The 16,794-nt window shown below is 45.3% G+C and overlaps 1 non-coding gene across 1 annotated transcript; it reads left to right on the forward strand.

Moving 5' to 3' along the window:
* The first annotated feature begins 5,302 nt into the window (after positions 1-5,302).
* LOC108586730 lies at positions 5,303-14,113 on the forward strand. Its single transcript, XR_002523072.2, has 3 exons — positions 5,303-6,083; positions 9,997-10,098; positions 11,186-14,113. It is a non-coding gene; the product is annotated as an uncharacterized LOC108586730 (transcript).
* Positions 14,114-16,794: the final 2,681 nt, after the last annotated feature.

The following is a 16,794-nucleotide window of genomic DNA, read 5'->3' on the forward strand; positions in this document are numbered from 1 at the left end:
GAGTGAGACTCCGTCTCAAAAATAAAAATAAAAATAAATTAGGAGATTATTTTTGTGTGTTTTTTTTATTTTTTATTTTTAGCTCATCAGCTATTGTTAGTATTAGTGTATTTTACGTGTGGTCCAAGACAATTCTTCTTCCATTGTGGCCCAAGGAAGCCAAAAGTTTTGACACTTCTGCTTTAAAGCTTTGCGAGGGCAGAGTGTGGTGTGAGATACTCGGCAGATTGGGGGCAGAGCTCCGAGGTCTGGGGCTGGGTTCTGCTGGCCCACCTGGCACTTTCCTCACCAGGACTTGGTGTTCCCATCTGTAATATAAAGGGGCTCCCCAAAGGCACATCCGGCTCTAACATTCTGTGACTCTGGGTTTTGTAACCCTATTTACTCATTTTCTGTTATTTCCTGAAAACGTGGTGTCCCACTTGCAGTTATCTCTCCTTTCCATACACTGACAGTACAGAATGGCATTTTAATCATCTTGGCATTGACATGTTTTAGAGCATTTTTTTTTTTAATCCCAGTGAATCTTCTCAGTGATACACAGAGGCATAAGCTGGGTGGAATGTCTAATGTTTAATGTGGCACTTCCCTTCCCCTTTCTTCCCCACTCTCTATCATTCGTGTGCCTATGTGTTTATACAGGTCCCAGGCACATTTGTTTGCTTGAAGCTCAAGGGATGCAGGGATACAGCCCTTCTGAGTTTGCTGGATGCTTGTGGACCCGGGCTGCAACTCTGCTTGCTGCTTCAGAGGAGAGGGCAGGGGAAGGGGCCCCTGCCCAGATCTCAGCAGCCTTGCTTTTCTTTGAGTCTGAGATCTCTTGGGAGCTGCCTCTACCACTTACTGGCTCACTTACTAGGTGACCTTGGGTGAGCTACCCGACTTTACTGTGCCTCCATTTCCTCTATCTCATGGACTGTTGAGACTTCCTGCTTCCATATAATCTGCAGTTCTTGTCCAAAATTCAGATTCCTGGCCCCAGCTCAAACTTACTGAATCAGCATCTCTGGATTGAGATCCAGAATCTGTACTAAAAAAAGAATAGGTTTTTGGGGAACAGGTGGTGTTTGGTTACATAGATAAGTTCTTTAGCAGTAATTTCTGAGATTTTGGTGCACCCATCACCTAAGCAGTGTACACTGCACCCAATGTGTAGTGTTTTATCCCTCACCCCCTCCCTACCTTCCCCCAAGTTTCCAGGTCCATTATATCATTCTTATGGCTTTGCATCCTCATAGCTTAGCTCCCGCTTATAAGTGAGAACATACAGTGTTTTGATTTTCCATTCCTGAGTTGCTTGACTTAGAATAGTGGCCTCCAATTCCATCCAAGTTGCTGTGAACACCATTTGGAGGTGAAAGACCTCTACAAGGAAAACTACAAAACACTGCTGAAAGAAATCGTAGATAACACAAACAAATGGAAACATATCCCATGCTCATGGATAGGTAGAATCAATATTGTAAAAATAAGCACACTGCCAAAAGCAGTCTACAAATTCAATGCAATTTCCATCAAAATACCACCATCATTCTTCACAGAACTAGAAAAAACAATCCTAAAATTCATATGGAACCAAAAAAGAGCTTACATAGCCAAAGCAAGAGTACAGAAAAAGAACAAATCTGGAGGTATCACATTACCTTACTTCAAACTATACTGCAAGGCTATAGTCACCCAAACAGCATGGTACTGGCATAAAAATAGGCACATAGACCAATGGAACAGGATAGAGAATCCAGAAATAAAGCCAAATACTTATAGCCAACTGATCTGCAGCAAAGCAAACAAAAACATAAGGTGAGGGAAGGGCACCCTATTCAACAAACAGCGCTGAAATCATTGGCAAACCACATGTAGAAAAACAAAACTGGATCCTTGTCTCTCACTTTGGACAAAAATCAGCCCAAAGTGGGTCAGAATCTGTACTTTTAACAGCTCTTCTAAGCCACAATTCTGTATACTACAGTTTGAGAACCTATTTGTTAAACATATGATGCTTCCCAGCTCACACAGTGTTTTAACCTGTGTTGACTGCATTTAAACATCACCATGGCTCTGAGAGGCAAACACAGCATTCTCTCTTTCCTTTTATATACAGGAAACTGCTGCTGAAGGGCAAAACACCTTCTCCACAGTCATCAAAGGCTCCCAAACTCCAGCACCCACCATCCCTTTCCATTTTCTCTTCTGTTGCTGAATCTTCTTACAGAAAAGAATGCTAATATGCAGCCTGTCACAGAATTCAGCTTGACTTCCTTTCATTTCTTCTTTCTATTTAGTGGGTGAGTTTTCTTTCTCCTGGTTGGCAGATAGCCATCGTCTCTCTTTATAAATGTTTTTATCTGCTGCCGCTTTTATCTTATCAGACCCACAGTACATCTTCGTCTTTCTGCTCCTAAAGATAATTCCTGCTTTGCTGTACGTCATCAGTGTCATCTCAGTCAAAGCTCAAAATAACAAATAGATTTGTTTCCAGTGTGGAAAGAATCTGGGTGAGCCCTGCTTAGAGAGAGCAAGGTTTCTGTGCGTTCACCCTTCTGCACCCTGCCATGCCCTTTAAGGAACTTGGTCACACCTTTGAGAGATTCAGAGAACCCATGTCCCTGATATCTTAGAAGGAATGATGTTTGTGCCTCAGTGACCTGCACACGTGAGAGCAAATTGGGAGAAAGTAGGGTACGGCTGTCTGGACAGTTGGGAGTGATCTCTCATGAACACCTATAGTTGACTGGCAAGAAACATGCTGAGTTTAGGGTGAGTTATAGTCACCCTATCTGCAAACCGAACGGTCCCAAAAGAAAGTGAACTGGCTCTTCTGAGAAGAAACATGTACTGTTTGTATTATTTATTTATTTATTTATTTTGAGACGGTGTCTTGCTCTGTCGCCCAGGCTGGAGTTCAGTGGCGCTATCTCAGCTCACTACAACTTCTGCCTCCCGGGTTCAAGCGATTCTCCTGCCTCAGTCTCCTGAGTGGCTGGGACTACAGGCACCCGCCACCACACCCAGATAATTTTTGTATTTTTTAGTAGAGATGGGGTTTTACCATGTTGGCCAGGCTGGTGTTGATTGAACTCCAGACCTCAAATGATCTGCCTGCGTTGGCCTCCCAAAGTGCTAGGATTATAGGTGTGAGCCACTGCACTCAGCCTGTATTTTTTATTTTCTGTATATTATGATGTTTTGACATCTTAAAAAGCCTTTCTAGCTAGGGAGACACGACCCCTCTCAGGGCTAGCCAATTCTTAGAGACTGTGAAGGGACCAGTGCAGACTACACCTTTGATATGCAGAGCTCACCAGCTGAGTCTGGCCCAGACACCCAGAGGCAACATTCCTCTGATTTAATCACACCGGGGCTAGACACCGGGCAACCAGGGACCATTCTTAGAGAGTAGAGCCTGCCGAAATTATTCAAACTAGCCAGTCCAAGGGTTCACCGTCCCCTGCCTTGCCTTTCCCTCAGAAGCCCCAATAAAAGCATGATTGGCAGCCCCTCTCCCCGGCTCTGGTGTCTTTCCCCTGTGGCCCTAGGTGCAATGCCTCTTGTCTCTAGGACCTGCGAGCATAACAATATTGTTTTTCCCTGAGTCTTTCCTGTGTCGCCTCTTGTGGCCACAGCTGGCTGACCATCACATTAAAAGATTACAAAACAAGATGCGTGGTCCCCCACTCGGCCCCCGCCTTGGGGCACTTGGTAGTTTGCAAGAGACGTCAGGTTTGCCTGCTGGAAACCATGTGAGTGGAGCCTTAGTGGCCGGGGCTAAGGATGCAAAGGTACTTCTTACATGCCCTGTGACATTGCAGAACAATCGCCATGGGACAGTGAGAGATGGCAGGAGGCATTGCAGCGGGGGTGTCGGGGTGAGAAGTCAAGAGGCTTCTCTACCTATTATTAGCTGATTACACAATGGATTGCTGTTTATCTTTTCTTTTAATAAAACTTGCTATGGTACACAGTGGCCAGCACATACTTGCATGCCGGGGCCTGGTTTCCAGGCCTGGCTGCCCTCCAGGGTGTGAGAACTCCATCGTGTGCTGCTTTGTGGAGAGAGTTAAGTCAGGGCTCCATATCATAGCAACTCAAATGTAAGTTTTCCCAAACGGCAGTGGGCTCCTCTAAGGATTTCATCATAGATGAGGGTTTCTCAACCTTGGCACTATTGACATTTTGGGCTGAGTAGTTCTTTGTTGTAGGGGGTGTCCTGTGTGCTGTAGGATGGTTAGTAGCTTCCCTGGCCTCTGTCCATTGGATGCCAGTAGCACTTGCACCTTCTCCACCCTGACTTTCAGGAGTGGTGACCAAATATCTCCAAATGTTGTCAAAGTTGCCCTGATTGAGAACCACTGACATAGATGAGCAAGAATAATATGTTAATTTCCAGATGCTCTGGGGCTCAGACTCCTTATGAAAATACACAACCTTGTCTTGAGGGTCCATGGCCAGAGCTACCCCGAGATGCCCAAGTTAGCAGAACCTCTTCCTCATTCATTGAGGTCTCAGTGCCCCTGGGATGGCCAGACAGGGCTTCACCAGAATTATCCCTGTCACCTACAGCCTGACCTCATTCTGTCCCTCAGGCTGCAACCCCCCCTCTAAGGCCTCCTTCACCAGCTCTTCCTTCTGGAATCACTCCAGGTGCTACCCACTGTGTAGCCTAATGCCCTGCCTCTGCTGGGCTATCTTCTAGAACAGGTCCTTACATGGATTACTCCTGGGGTCTCTCAGCTGCTGTTCCTTCATGGTGCCCTCCTTGGCCTAGAAATCACCCCTTTGAGCTCCTCCAGAGCCCGAAGACCTGCCCAGCCTGCAAGCTTCCTTGTCACACTCCTCCAGGGTGTGTCTCATTGCTGGTGAGCAGCCGGCCCGTGTGCGGCACTCTGTCCCCACCACGTGTGGAGCATCCTTGGCCTGATATGTGTGACCACCCTATGGATCCAAACTTACCCTAGCAATTAGATCATTGAGCTGCTCATTAGAAATCCAGATTCTGGGTCGTACCCCAGGATGGCATGGGGACTGGGGATCTGCTTTTCCACAAGCATCGCAGGTGACAGGGGACCACTGAGGTCAAAAGAGACCTAGAGGCTGAACATGCTCCCAGTACCTGGGCCTCCATTTCTTCACCAAGGCCTTCCTTTTTGACTCTGCACTTGTTGGTGTAAGTTCTAGTCCTGTGTTTCATTATCCTTGTCCTTACATTTATTTTTGAGTTGACAAATCCTGGAGAAATCTGAAATCAAGTAGTAGACGTCAAAGTAGGTTGGACCATGGGGTCGGGGGTGGCAGGGGAGGGCCCAGGGTTTTAAGTCAGAGCTGCGCCTCTAGTTCTGCCTCAACATCTGCAGATCGCTTCCCGTCTAGCACCTTCCCCCTGTAATTGGTTAAATGGGGTTAGACAGAAAGCAGGCTGCAAGAGCTTTTTAAAGTAATGGAATTCTATCCCCTTCAAATGGAAGCTTATTTGAAACTCGAATATAAAAAGCAGTGAAAGCTCTGCTTGAAGCGGAGAAAGCCCTCAAAATCCTACATCCTCAGCCTTCTCTGTGTCCCCTCCTGAGCCTGAGGCTCCACTCGAGGAACCTGGGGGTCTGCAAATGCAAGGAGAGTCCGGCAGGCCTAGTCTCCCTGCCATGATGTTTGTGACTGGCATGCCCAATGCCTGGCCTCTGCACACGAGCAACCACAGCTTCCTTTCCCACTTTAGAGTCTTTTCAATGGGAGTGCTCTTCCCACCCCTGGGTACAGAACTCCAGCAGGCCCCCACTTGGCCAGTTCACACTCCGCGTGGTCACTTTATCACAAAACACAGCCTCAGTTCAACGTGTCCATTCTAAGAGATTAACCAAAATCTGGAACTTAACTTTATAGCAAATCTTTGCCACCTTTTTTACTGCCACCTCTCGTTCCAGGGTCAGAGAGGAGGGAGAAAGCTGTGCTCAACAAGGTGCTGGCAGTGTCAGGAGTTGGCCTCATGCCCTCTGGATTAAGAGATATCGAATGCTGTTTTGTCAAGAGCTGCTTTCTTGGGCCCCTCCAAGGTTCTCCTTGTTGGACTCTCCTGCAGATCCTTTGTCCTGGTAGGTGTACCTCCATCCCAAGTGACTGCTGGTCACTGCTTCCCCCTACTAAGGTCAAAAGAAACCTAGAGGCTGAACATACTTCCAAGCACCTGGGCCTCCGTGTCTTCACCAAGGCCTTCCTTTTTGACCCTGCACTTGCTGATGTAAGTTCTAGTCCTGCGTTTCATTCTTCTTGTCCTTATGTTTATTTTTGAGTTGATGAATCCTGGGGAAATCTGGAATGAGGTAGCAGCAGGCCTGAGCTCACCTCTGGCTTTTTGCTCCTGAGTGGCTCTGCCCCTTTCAGTTGTCCTTGCTGACCTTCCCAGGCAGCCCTTGCTCACTGTCCCCAAACTCTGGGAGTGAGTGGAACGCAGTGCAGCCACCTTGATTCTGCTGCTGCTTTCTGAGGCATGAGTTAGATGGCAGCCCCTGATATCTCAGCCACAGGGAGCACATAGCAAAGCTCCCTGGGAGATCCCGTGGTGGCCCAGCATGAGATGCGAAGTAAAGGAGGAGATGGGGGCACATAGCTCAGTGCATCTCCCTCCATGGACATCTCTTTACAAGTCTCTCTTTGCTTCACACTCTGACCTCTTGATCTGGCCAAGCATCAGTCAGGGTCCAGCCAGGAAGTCAGAGCCTCTATGAGCTTCATAGAAAAAGGAACATATTCTATGAATTAGACTGTCCACGATGGTGGGAGGTGTTGGGAAAATAAGGGTTTAAACAGAGGAGTTAGAGGGTCATAGAAATGTCATGAACAAGCACTGAAGCAGGAGAAGGAATCTGAGCTTTCAGGGAAGATGGGGAGCCGGGTTCCTCTAGCTACTGGAGCAGGACTGCAAAGGAGGCAGGCAGGGAAGTCCATGGAAGCCTGCTGGGTCAGAATTCACAGCAAGGCATCAGTGCTGGGCTTGACATCGCTGCCGGTCAGCAGGCTCAGGAGCCGGGAAGGAGAGCTGCATGTGCGGCGGAGAAAAGTGACCAGCTGGAACTCATGGGCATCTCCACGTGGATCTCACCTCTCCAAACCAACAGTAACCACCAACAGTAACAGTAACAGAGGGAAAGGCTTCACTTCCCCTCCCAAATCCTACACAAATTCACATTGGATCAGCTGAAATCCGGAACGCCCTGGGAAATGTAGTGCCCAGTGGAAACAAGTTGGCTCTAGAACAATCCAGTACAAGGAGTTACAGACTGATGCTCCTTTTATTTTTTAAATTTACACTTTTTGTTTCATGTCAGTTATATCTTAGTGACTAGGAGACACCTGGATTCTATGATTCTTCTTTGCCATTTGGCACATTTCAATGCATCCTTTGAAGAAGCCAAGAGCACACGCCGATGATGCACCATTTGCAATTTGTTCTTGAGGGAACCAGCAAACGGCTGTTCTCTGGCCTTCGGCTACTTTTGAAAATGCAGTCAGTGGCCAGGGAAGGTTGTGTGGGAGAGAAGCAGATTTGTGACAGGCTCAAACTGGTGATTGGATGGACTTTAGTGAAAAGAGAAATCACAGTAATAACTCACATTCACGGTGGTCGTTGTTTGTATTTTCCAAGTTAAAAAATTTAAGACTAAGTTTCCAGTTGTTGGAGGGCACCAGAAGCCCCACGTGGAGATGGGCAGCAGCTGTCAGGGATGTTGCAGTCAAATCATTGCTGTGTTTTTGCCTAGCTTGGTGGGAAGCTGCGGAGGGGAAAGTGCTGGAAATTGTTTCCTTGGGAGCTTCCTGCAGGCGTGGCACACACCACCACCAAGCCATCCATGTGGCTGTTCATTCTAAGGACCATTCAGGGGACAAACAGATGATCTAACAGCTTTTGACTCAGTGGAGACAAAGCTATGGAAGGTGGGGTGAGAGGCCTCTCTGGAGAGCTGTCAAAAGAGAAGAGACAGGAGGAAGTGGGGAGGAGAACAAGAGGCTGAGCAATCTACAGGGTATAGAATGTGCAACCTGGTGTGGGCAGATGTAGAGAAAACAGCTTATTCCCTGCTTGGTAACAGAGATGTAGTTCTTCTGGCACTTGATTGCCAAGAATGTTCATACACTCAAATATATTCTCTTTGCTTGTAAAGTGTGTGTCCTCCACATTCCCTTCATTCAGCAAAGGGAGACAATATTGTGTAATAAAAAATAACAATGCTATCAGTAACAATAGCCAACACATACTGAGCACTTGTTATGTTCTGGGGATTATTCTCAATGCATGACATGCATGAGCTCATTAAACTCTCATGAGAACCCTGTAAGTTGGGTGCATCATTACCATGATGCAGAATTGGAGGCACAGAGAGATCGAATGACACATACAGGTGACAGTGACAGGTGAGTTGGCTCATGCAAGGATTCAAAGCATTGGCTTTGAATTCAGGCCATGAATTGCTAGATGTTTGACCTGGGGAAAGTCAATTAATGTAAATTATTTTTAGTTTTTCATCCATAAAGGGGAAATAATAATAGTTTCTATATCTCAAAGTTGTGGTGAGGGTTAAACATTAGTATGACATTTATATGCCTGGTACTTAATAAGAGCTCAATAAATGGTCTCCTATCATTATCACTTCCTAGGACGTTTTAAATCTTTTCCATCCCAGCAGCCCCCTCAACCCCAACCTTTTCCCTCTCACATACCCATAGCATTGCCATCTAAAACGTGTGTGTGTGTGTGTGTGTGTGTGCGCACTCCTGGTCATCTGGGGAAGAAGGGAGATGGAGAAACGAAAGAGCCGCTTAGAACTCAGTCTAGCCCTGGCGACTGTGCAATTGGTTGCAGCGTCCCTGGAGTGGCATCTGCCTGCCACTTTTTGTTTGTTGATTTATTTTGATTTGACACACCAGGACAGATGGCTGGGGGAAGGAGGTTGATAAGAGTCAATATTTGGTGACACGTGAATAATGCACTTGTGGAATTAATCAGCCTTGTCATTTTGGGCTAGTTGCCATGGCTATGGAGAGTCCTGGGTCTTGTGTAAATCAGAGTGAAGGGATCACAGCATGTCACTGCTCCTTGTTTTTCTCAATCCAAGGCTCCTCAAAGAGTCCCTGTCTTCCCCATCAAGGCCATGGTCTCAGACACATTGGGTATTGTGAATAGTAAGAGTGGCTCACCTATGCCCCTGAATGATGGGATGGCCTTTCTGTCCCTCTCAGGGATCATGTGCATCTACGGCAGTGACTCAAAGACCAGCAAACAGGTTTCAACAAGAATCAACAGAATCACCAATATTTTGTGTTGCTGTATAAGTGCAGTAAAAAGAAAAAAAAAAAACTACCATTTTATAAAGGAGCATTTTAATACCAAAAAGAAGGAAGGACATAATTTCAGAATAGAAAAATAGTTATTTAAATAGAAAAAAATTAGTTTAATGAAGAAACTTTCCTATCATCATTTTTTTTTCTTATTTCATTGATGACTAGTGGAAACTTTTAACAGATTGGCCATGTAGGTGTATTTCATAAGTGTGGAGGCAAGAAGACAGAATACTCAAAACAGTGCTTCAGTTGGAATTCTAATGAGTGTGATTGTTGGAGATGTGGGGCAGAACAGTGAGCTCCTCAGTGCTTCAGTGTTCCCTGTCATAAAATGGATATATAATAATAATAATAATTATAAAATAAAATATGGGTATATCTATTCTCGCCTTGTTTACTTCATGGGGTGGTTCTGAGGATTAACTAGACAATCTCGGTGAAAACAAATGGTAACTTCTTACCAAATTTGGGAGCTCCTCAGAGGCGAAAACTATGTCCTGTGGTGTCCCTGGCGTCTGTTATGTAGAAAGTACTCAATTCAAATGCACTGAATAAATAAGACAGCAAGTCAAAGGAGTGACTGTAATCGCAGGGAGTCAAACCAGACAGGAGGGGAGGGGAGGGCACTGGAGGACAACGGGCTCAGCTACACCTCCCTCTTCTTTCTAGGTCAGCAGCTACTTAATCAGAAAGATCAACTCAACATTTTCCCTTGACCCAATTAGATTATCGAATCTCCAATAAACTTCATCTGTTATCTCTGGAATCCAGGTAATTTTCTTTTTCTTGGGGAAGACCTTTGCAGCAGTGATTGTTATTAGGACTTGAGACACACTGGTTGGGGGTGTTGGCCTTGGCACTGGACTACCTGGGTTTGGATACTGCCTCCTCCACTTACTAGCTTCATGCTCTTTGGCAAGTTACTGACCCTCTCGGTGCCTCAGTTTCCTCATTTGTAAATGGGGATAATAACAGATCACACTTCCTGGGGTTGTATGGGGATAAAATGAGTTAATATTTGCCAAATACTTAGCATAGTACTTGGCACATTGTGGGCATTTTGACCTTCTGTAGGCAGTGAAGGTTAGTCTGCTACACTGAATACTCAGAGACTGCAATGAGACAGCCTCAAACAATGGGAAGATAAGATCATCTTATGAGAGTCCAACCAGATCCCAGTAGATAGAAGCAAAATCTAAGACAGACAGCTTGGCCCCCAAGCCTCTGGCTGGGATTTTACTAACTCCATTGAATATTTTTATACATTTAATGACAGTTGCTGTCAATCACAGACACACGGTCATCATGAAAACTAGGAAAAGGAGAGACCCTGAGACAAAAATAGGCAATGTCCACCAGAATGTCTACCTGAACTTTGTCTTGGCTGTTGGTGGAGTGGAAGAATGTTAACCACCATCTCTTAAGGGTTCCCAACCTACTACCATCAGGCCCGGCTGTGGAGATGGCTGACACAGCAATCTCTCTCTTTTTTTTTTTTTTTTTTTTTTTTGAGACAGTCTCACTCCGTTATGCAGCCTAGAGTGCCGTGGTGTGATCTCGGCTCACTGTAACCTCCACCTCCTGGGTTCAAATGATTCTCATGCCTTAGCCTCCTGCGTAGCTGCAACTACAGGCACCTGCCACCACGCCTGGCTAATTTTTTGTATTTTTGGTAGAGATGGGGTTTCACCATATTGGTCAGGCTGGTCTCAAACTCTTGACCTCAGGTGTTCTACCTGCCCACCTCATCCTTCCAAAGTGCTGGGATTACTGGCGTGAGCCACCATGCCCGGCCGACCCAGGCAATCTTAATAATTGCCACATTTCACCTACATAATCACTCTCTGTTCTGATCCAGGACCACAAAATAACATTCCACAGCCAGTGGGCTTTCCTCCCAGATCCATCTTCAGGAAGAGAATGACTTTATGCCTCAGTCACCTGACTTTGGTTGGCTGCTCCCTTTGTGTCTACCCTGAGACCAAAGGTCAGACCATGAATCACAGTCAAGTCGTTAAATGAAGAGTAGTCACCCTGGGAAGCCTCTCGGAAGACAGCTGTTGGGCCTTCTCCAACACTCCCAGGCAAGCCCTTTTCTTTCTTTAAACCTCTGTAGGCAGAAGTCTTTTTCTGACAGATGGCACATAGTCAAAGGCAGCAGCTCCCAAGTCCAGGAGGGCGCTCATGTCCACTGTGCTGTGTGCACGGCGGGGCAATGAGTGCCCTAAGCAGAACTGGAGACTCACCTGGCACTAATGTCCCAGTTGGCTCTTCTTTCTGCCCAGCAATTGGTTCAGCTGCTGAGCCTGGCAGATGCTAGGAGCCTCAGAGTGCTTTGTAAGAGTTGATTTAGGAGGCCAAACAAGCCACATTGAGCCTCCGTTTGTGTTGGGATAACAATAACTAGAACCATGGCTTTGACGCCAGCAGTGTCACCAAACAAAAGGCAAGCTCAGTGACAGGAAAAGGAGCAGGATTACCTTTGAGTAGCTTTTAAAATGCCGTGGATCCTGCAGCCAGAGTCAGGTCTTAGCAGTTGAGAAGGAGCCAGGAAGGAGCCATGGAACTCTCTTCTCTTCCCCAAACATGCCGGGCCTCTCACGTTCCAAGCTGCCACTCGTGCTGCTATTTCCCTGTCTGTGGCAAATACCCATCTTCCAAAACTCAACCAAAACAATAGAGCTGGAAAGAGCTCAGAGGCACCTGGTTTGGTGGTTCTCTACCCTGTCACCATGAAAAACCCTTTCATGAGTGTACTCCATGGTCCCCTTATTTTGCAAGATTTTTGTCTTTCAAATAAGCAGCATTTACCAAGTAATAATGGATTAATTGACCAAAGACTTATACATTTTCCAAACTGAACTTCCAGTCAGCAAATATTCACATTGTGTTAATCTGATTCCAGCCCAAAGCAAAGAAACTTGATTTTTTCACCAGTTTGGGGCAGGCTGATCTCTAATAACTGTGCAACTTTAGGTGGGCTTCCCGGCGAAAGATAGCCAGAGAAATCCTATGATTATTTTCTAGGCTCTCTGAGGGTCCTCGATGGGGAACTCAATCTAAACTCTACTATTCAAATGTGTTCATTCATTTGTTATGTTGGGACAAATGGACAGAGAGCTGACATTGACCACATTTCTGCCATGTACAGGACATTGCGCTGGGTCCTCTCACAGATATGATCTCACTGAGAAACCCCGTCACTTATGTAAGATGGGTAGTACCATCATCTCATCCCCATTTTACAGGTGAGGACACTGAGGTAAGAGTCAGTAACTTTCTTAGGGGCATATAACTATCCAGTGACAGAGGTAGGACACTGACTCAGGGTTTAACAGTTTTATTAAGATATATTTCACATATCATATAACTCGCCCATCTAATGTGTATTACTCAGTGGTTTTTAATATATTCAGAGTTGTGCAACCATCATCACAATGAAGTTTAGAAAATTTCCGTCACCCATTAAAGAAATCCCATACCTATTTGCAGTCACTCCCCATTTCCCCCAATCCCTCCCGCTCAGCCCTAGGTAAACACCAATCTACTTTTCATCTCTGTGGATGGACTTGCCTATTCCAGACATTTTATATAAGTTGTCCCAGTTTTTTAGACTCTGAAATCCACATACATACAGGCTCTTGCTCAGGAATCAGGGCAGATTACAAATCCTTCCCATAATGTTATAGGTTGTTTCTTATGTTACTTTGAAAGTACACAAATACATAAATGCTACATGCTTCATGTTTGAAGCACATAAAAATTCAAATATTATGGCACATCCGGGTAAAAACTGGCATGCCATTATGTAGCTGTCACACACTTGAATCTGAATGGGGACACATTCTCTCCTATCACGTCCCAGGCACACCGAGCACTCTGAGAGGAGAGACCCCTCTTGCCCTCTCTTAAGCCTTCTCATCATTTTGTTTTGAATCAGGTCATCATACAGCCTTCAGGGTACCTGGTGTGTGTCCCTCTCCAGATTGCAAGGGTCCTGGCCCAGGTGGTGTGAGGTCCCCTTCCTACCTGAGAGGCTCCTCTGTGTTTTCTGGCTCTCCTGTTCTATTCTCCTTAACCTTCCCTTGCCTGCAAATTGCTGCTGGCAACATGATTTATTCTCCTGCCACAGACAGTGGGGATGTTTAACACCCATGTCTAATAGTTTTCCAGATAGAATTCCCCTCTTGTCAGTTGCTTTGTCTCCTAAGTTCAGGTTCCTTTTTCCCAAGTGATCAATTATTCCTGCTAGGTTTGTCCTTTTGTATCTTCAGGGCATGTCCTGAAAGTCTGTCCTGAGTGTACGTGTTTGGCTTGTACCATGAGTGTCAGCGAAATGGCTCACCTGCTGCAGGTCAAGTAGGACTCGTAGAAACTGGTATTCCACTAGGAGTCACCAGCTGTTCATTTGTTCATTCATTTTCTCATCTGACATGTGCTGAGCCTCCTTGTCTCCCCAGGTGCCATGAGCACGCAGGGCACAGCCTCACTCCTTGCACAGTGCTCTTTCTAGCAGCCCTGCTTGTTTGGGGGACAAGTTGCCGAGACCAGCTTGGTCGAGATCAGCGGTGCTAGAGGAATTGAAGACACACACACAGAAAAATAGCATGTAGAGTGGGAAACGGGTCCCACAGCCTTCAGAGCTGAGAGCCCCGAACAGAGATTTACCCACATATTTACTGATAGCAAGCCAATGATAAACATTGTTTCTATCGATTATAGATTAACTAAAAGTATTTCTTACGGGAAACAAAGGGATGGCCTGAAACAAAGGGATGGGTCTGGCTAGTTATCTGCAGCAGGAACATGTGCTTAAGGCACAGATCGCTTATGCTATTGTTTGTGGCTTAGGAACACCTTTAAGCGGTTTTCTGCCCTGGGTGGGCCAGGTGTTCCTTGCCCTCATTTTGGTAAACCCACATCATGGGTCATGGCCGATGGGCGTCACAGTCATCACGTGGGCATTGTGGCCATCATGAACATGTCACAGTACTGCAGAGATTTTGTTTATGGCCAGTTTTGGGGCCAGTTTATGGCCAGATTTGGGAGCCTATCCCCAGCACAAGTATACTTGGGGTACCAGTTGTGCGTCTGAGTTGGGGTTCCCTAAGCTTTTAGATAGTCATGGAGCCTCACTGTGGAGCATAGATTTACTCAATGTTTTGGGAGGGAACTTTTGTATTAAAATAAGGACTGATCTATTACAGGGAAGAATTGAAAGCCTGAGTTTTAAAGACACAATCTGAGACTTCAAAGATATTTTTGAGCTTGTGGAGAACTTCTTCCACTCCCCCACCCCCTACCCACTTACTCATTCATACACACACACACACACACACACACACACACACCAGAAACATCACATACCAAGACCAGCTTCCGGTAGACATTCACAACCTCTTTGATGGGCACACAGGCGTTGAGGGCCAGGGAGATGAAGGAGCCTCTGAATTCTGCTTACTACGCAACTTGAAAAATCTGTAGGCAAGTTTATAATAGGTCTTTTGAACAGGATGTCTTCCTTGGGTTTCTCTGACAGGCAGTCCACCAGGAGCCCCGGTAGCCCATCAAACTTCCAGACCTCCACTGAAGTTGAAGAGGTTAGTCCTCTTCAGTGAGCCCAGAATATAAAATCTCTTTTGTTCCACAGTGCGGGGCTCTCTTTCCTGGATGGGAGAGGGGCAAAGATGCTAATTCTGGGTTGAACAGATATGCTGGGACATAATTGGCAGGTTCCATCAAGTCTAATCTACTTAGTGACATGACTCTGGGCTCTCATATATCTAATAAGATTTTTCTCTCTAATTCTAGAAGGCATATTAAACTGCCATTTATAATTTACCTGTTAGTAATTATAAATGCATACCATCATTTCTGTTCTGGTCCTAAGATCCACTTGGCAAGTGGATTAGTTCACACAATTTGGTGTTCTGTACCTTGGAAGAAAGGAAAAATGCTTTTGCCTGTAACAGCACAATATCCTTTTTCCTAATTAGGGATGGCTGGTCATCTTTGGGCTCTTATTTTATTCTTTTGTCATTTGGGCCCTTCATAATGGAAACCTCTGCCTTTGTCTGTCTCCAGTTACCTTTTATCTCCCCTAAGAGTTTAGGAAATTTAAAACCAAACTCCCATCTTTGTGTTACAAGGTCACTGGAGCCCTTATTGTAATCTGGATTTGAATATCCCTCTCATAAAAAGGTTCATAAAAGAAGCTTGATCAGGACTGACTAATTCAATGACTTTGGAACCCTCTGCTCTCCATTTAGGCTTCCTATTAGGTTGATTCAGCTCTGGACCATTGATTCTTTAAGTTTCAGATGGAGAGTTCACATTTCTTTTTTATTTATTTGTTTATTTTTATGGAGACCGAGTCTCACTCTGTTGCCCAGGCTGGAGTGCAGTGGTGCAATCTTGGCTCACTGCAACCTCCAGCTCCCAGATTCAAGCGATTGTCCTCCTTCAGCCTCCTGAGTAGCTGGGATTACAGGCATGTGCCACCAGGCCCAGTTAATTTTTGTATTTTTGGTAGATATATTTGGGGTTTCACCATGTTTGCCAGGCTTGTCTTGAATTCCTGACCTCAGGTGATCTACCCGCCTTGTCCTCCCAAAGTGCTGGCATTACAAGCATGAGCCAGCATGCCCAGCCTACATTTCTTTTTAAAGTGAACAGAACCCAATATGAATCTTCAGTAAATTATTTTCCTTAATCATAGAATAGATGGCATCACTTCCTTTATGATTATTCCTATAGACCTTTGCCAACTCAGCCTTAAGATCCAAATATAAATCAAAGAGGTGGAAGATGGAGATGGAAGATTTAGAATCATTGAGATTTAATCTCTTACTTCACAGACAAGGAAACTATGAGAAGCAAGGTGATTTGGCCGAAGTCACAGAGATAAGTTAGTAGTTACAACAGATTATATTTCCTATAATTGTTTAAAGCCACATTTCTGAGCCATTTGTCTTAGAAGTTGGGGAAAAAGGCAGAGTGGAAGAAAAAGGTTGAGCTATCAAGGTTCAAGACAAAAGGCGAATTGGGACCTTGTATGGAAGGCGGATGTCAGAATGGGAAATGAAAGGATACCAGCTGCTCAAAGCCAACGACGGAGCACAAACCAAAGACATGAGTGAGTCAAGGGAGGGGAGTTCATGAAGAGTTGGTCCGTGCCAAGAAGGTGAACTGCAAGGGAAACTTGGGGGGTCCATGAAGCCATGCTCTTAATTGCATTAACTTCTCTTGCAGTCTTGTTCTTTTTAAAACAGAGGAGTTTTATGTTTTTAAAAATTGAGGTAATTATTTACATAATTAAGAAATCAAGCACTGTTGAAAAGCTTATAATACAAAGCAGTACTTCCCTGAACAAACCCACACCGGCTGCTAGTTCTTGGCTAAGGGACATGCTTTGAATTTTTAGCCTCTTTCTCTGAGTTACCTGTGCATTTAAATACATGGGTACAT

Source organism: Papio anubis, chromosome 7 (genome assembly GCF_008728515.1).
Source record: "Papio anubis isolate 15944 chromosome 7, Panubis1.0, whole genome shotgun sequence".
NCBI lineage: Eukaryota > Metazoa > Chordata > Mammalia > Primates > Cercopithecidae > Papio > Papio anubis.